Source organism: Arachis ipaensis, chromosome B03, assembly GCF_000816755.2.
Source record: "Arachis ipaensis cultivar K30076 chromosome B03, Araip1.1, whole genome shotgun sequence".
Classification (NCBI taxonomy): Eukaryota; Viridiplantae; Streptophyta; class Magnoliopsida; order Fabales; family Fabaceae; genus Arachis; species Arachis ipaensis.
In genome coordinates this window covers 55,424,769-55,428,989 of record NC_029787.2, presented here as the reverse complement: position 1 = coordinate 55,428,989, position 4,221 = coordinate 55,424,769, and the positions used below count along the sequence as shown (strand labels likewise).

Here is a 4,221-nt window from a genome sequence, read left to right as displayed (position 1 = left end):
TCATCTTCGGCAAGCTCCTCCGGTTTTTTTTTCGGTTTTTCTTTTCATTTTTTTTTTACGTTCTGCTGGCCCTCGTTCTTTAAATGACGCTATCCGGAGGAGGACACCTAAAGGCGAGCCATAAAAGCCTCATCTTCGGCATGCTCCTCCGTTTTTTTTTTCTGGTTTTTTTTCTTTTCTTTTTTTTACGTTGTGCTGACCCTCGTTCTTTAAATGACGCTATCCCGAGGAGGACACCTAAAAGGCGAGCCATAAGGGCCTCATCTTCGGCGGGCTCCTGCATTTTTTTCCTGTTTTTTTTCGTTTTTTTTTTACGTTGTGCTGACTCTCGTTCTTTAAAAGACGCTATCTCAAGGAGGAGACCTAAAGGCGAGCAGTAATGGCCTTATCTTCGGCAGGCTCCTCCGGTTTTTTTTTAGGTGTTTTTTCTGTTTTTTTTTTTACGTTGTGCTGACCCTCGTTCTTTAAAGGACGCTATTCCGAGGAGGACACCTAAAGACGTGCCGTAATGGCCTCATCATCGGCAGGCTCCTCCGATTTTTTTCTGGTTTTTTTTTTTGGTTTTTTCTGGTTTTTTATTTTTTTATTTTTTTTACGTTGTGCTAACCCTCGTTCTTTAAATGACGCAATCCTGAGGAGGACACCTAAACGCTAGCCGTAATACCCCCATCTTCGGCAGGCTCCTCCGGTTTATTTTTCCTTTTTTTTACGTTGTGCTGACCCTCGTTCTTTAAATGACGCTATCCCGAGGTGGACACCTTAACGCGAGCCGTAATGGGCCCATCTTCGGCAGGCTACTCCGTTTTTTTTTTGTTTTTATTTATGTTGTGTTGACCCTCCGTTTTTTTTACCGGTTTTTTTCCGTTTCTTTTTTTTTTAACATTGTGCTGACCCACGTTCTTTAAATGACGCTATCCCGAGGAAGACACCTAAAGGCGAGCCGTAATGGCCTCCCCGAGGAGGACACCTAAAGGCGAGCCGTAAGTGCCTCATCTTCGGCAGGCACCTCCTGTTTTTTTTCAGTTTTTTTCTGGATTTTTTTCAGTTTTTTCTGGTTTTTTTTTTTGACGTTGTGCTGACCCTTGTTCTTTAAATGACGCTATCCTGAGGAGGACACCTAAAGGCGAGCCGTAATGGCCTCATCTTTGGCAGGCTCCTCCGTTTTTTTTCCGGTTTTTTTCCTTTTTTTTTCTTTTCTTTTTTTTTTTACGTTGTGCTGACCCTCGTTCTTTAAATGACGCTATCCGGAGGAGGATACTTAAAGGCCAGCCGTAATGGCCGCATCTTCGGCAGGTTCCTCCATTTTTTTTCCAGGTTTATTTTCGGTTTTTTTTTAACGTTGTTCTAACCCTCGTTCTTTAAATGACGCTATCCCGGGGTGGACACCTAAATGCGAGCCGTAATGGCCCATCTTCAGCAGGCTCCTCCGGTTTTTTTTTCCTTTTTTTTTACGTTGTGCTAACCCTCGTTCTTTGAGTGACGCTATCCCGAGGATGACACTTAAAGGCGAGCCGTTATGGCCGCATCTTCGGTAGGTTCCTCCAGTTTTTTTTCATTTTTTTTACGTTGTGCTGACCCTCTTTTTTAAATGACACTATCTCGAGGAACACACCTAAATGAGAGCCATAATGGCCCCATCTTCGGCAGGAACCTCCGGTTTTTTTCGTTTTTTTATGTTGTGCTAACCCTCGTTCTTTAAATGACGCTATCCCGAGGAGGACACCTAAAGGCGAGCCGTAATGACCTCATCTTTGGCAAGCTCCTCCGTTTTTTTTTACCGGTTTTTCTCCGTTTCTTTTTTTTTAACGTTGTGCTGAGCCACGTTCTTTAAATGACGCTATCCCAAGGAGGACACCAAAAGGCGAGCCGTAATGGACTCATCTTTGGCAGGCTCCTCCGTTTTTTTTTGCGGTTTTTTTCCCTTTTTTTTACGTTGTGCTGACCCTCGTTCTTTAAATGACGCTATCCCGAGGAGGACACTTAAAGGCGAGCCGTAATGGCCGCATCTTCGGCAGATTGCTCCGGTTTTTTTTCCAGTTTTTATTTTTTTAATTTTTTTTACGTTGTGCTGACCCTCGTTCTTTAAATGACGCTATCTCGAGGAGGACACCTAAAGGCGAGCCGTAATGGCCTCATCTTCTGCAGGCTCCTCCATTTTTTTTCGGTTTTTTTTATGTTTTTTTTATGTTGTGCTGACACTCGTTCTTTAAATGACGCTATCCTGAGGAGGACACCTAAAGGCGAGCCGTATCAGCCTCATCTTCGGCAGGTTCTTCGGTGTTTTTTTCTGGTTTTTTTTCGTTACTTTTTTTTGTACGTTGTGCTGATCCTCGTTCTTTAAATGACACTATCTCGAGGAGGACACCTAAAGGCGTGCCGTAAGGGCCTCATCTTCGGCAGGCTCTTCCGTTTTTTCCGATTTTTTTCTGTTTTTTTTACGTTGTGCTGACCCTCGTTCTTTAAATGATGCTATCCCGAGGAAGACACCTAAAGGCGAGCCATAATGGCTTCATCTTCAGCATGCTCCTCCGGTTTTTTTTCTGTTTTTTTCCTTTTTTTTTTTTAAGTTGTGTTAACCCTCGTTCTTTAAATGACGCTATCCCGAGGAGGACACCTAAAGGCGAGCCATAAGGGTCTCATCTTCGGTAGGCTCCTCCATTTTATTTTTGGTTTTTTTCCCTTTTTTTTACATTGTGCTGACCCTCATTCTTTAAATGACGCTATCTCGAGGAGCACACCTAAAGGCGAGCCGTAATGGCCTCATCTTCTGCAGGCTCCTCCGTTTTTTTTTTCGGTTTTTTTATGTTTTGCTTCATCTTCAGCATGCTCCTCCGGTTTTTTTTCTGTTTTTTTCCTTTTTTTTTTTTAAGTTGTGTTAACCCTCGTTCTTTAAATGACGCTATCCCGAGGAGGACACCTAAAGGCGAGCCATAAGGGTCTCATCTTCGGTAGGCTCCTCCATTTTATTTTTGGTTTTTTTCCCTTTTTTTTACATTGTGCTGACCCTCATTCTTTAAATGACGCTATCTCGAGGAGCACACCTAAAGGCGAGCCGTAATGGCCTCATCTTCTGCAGGCTCCTCCGTTTTTTTTTTCGGTTTTTTTATGTTTTTTTTTAAGTTGTGCTGACACTCGTTCTTTAAATGACGCTATCCTGAGGAGGACACCTAAAGGCGAGCCGTAATAGCCTCATCTTCGGGAGGTTCTTCCGTGTTTTTTTTTTCTGGTTTTTTTTCTGTTACTTTTTTTTTGTACGTTGTGCTGACCCTCGTTCTTTAAATGACACTATCTCGAGGAGGACACCTAAAGGCGTGCCGTAAGGGCCTCATCTTCGGCAGGCTCCTCCATTTTTTTCCGGTTTTTTCTGTTTTTTTTACGTTGTGCTGACCCTCGTTCTTTAAATGATGCTATCCCGAGGAAGACACCTAAAGGCGAGCCGTAATGGCTTCATCTTCAGCATGCTCCTCCGGTTTTTTTCTGTTTTTTTCCTTTTTTTTTTTACATTGTGTTGACCCTCATTCTTTAAATGACGCTATCTCGAGGAGGACACCTAAAAGCGAGCCATAATGGCCTCATCTTCTGCAGGCTCCTCCGTTTTTTTTTTTATTTTTTTTATGTTTTTTTTTTAAGTTGTGCTGACACTCGTTCTTTAAATGACGCTATCCTGAGGAGGACACCTAAAGGCGAGCCGTAATAGCCTCATCTTCGGGAGGTTCTTCCGTGTTTTTTTTTTCTGGTTTTTTTCTGTTACTTTTTTTGTACGTTGTGCTGACCCTCGTTCTTTAAATGACGCTATCCCGAGGAGGACAACTAAACGCGAGCCGTATTGGCCTCATCTTCGGCAGGATCTTTTGGATTTTTTTTCCTTTTTTTTACGTTGTGCTAACCCTCGTTCTTTAAATGACGCTATCCCGAGGAGGACACTTAAAGGCGAGCCGTAATGGCCGTATCTTCGGCATAATGCTCCGGTTTTTTTTCCGGTTTTTATTTTTTTAATTTTTTTTACGTTGTGCTGACCCTCGTTTTTTAAATGACGCTATCATGAGGAGGACACCTAAAGTTGAGCCGTAATGGCCTCATCTTCGGCAGGCTACTCCATTTTTTTTTTCCTTTTTTTTTTACGTTGTGCTGACCCTCGTTCTTTTAATGACGCAATCCCGAGGAGGACACCTAAAGGCAAGCCGTAATGGCCTAATCTTCGGTAGACTACTCTGGATTTTT

General features: G+C 42.8%; 1 long non-coding RNA gene across 1 annotated transcript; it reads right to left on the bottom strand.

The window, feature by feature from the left end:
* Window positions 294-1,798, bottom strand: LOC110269696. Its single transcript, XR_002358459.1, has 2 exons — window positions 1,745-1,798; window positions 294-384 (listed from the first exon to the last, which is right to left on the bottom strand). It is a non-coding gene; the product is annotated as an uncharacterized LOC110269696 (long non-coding RNA).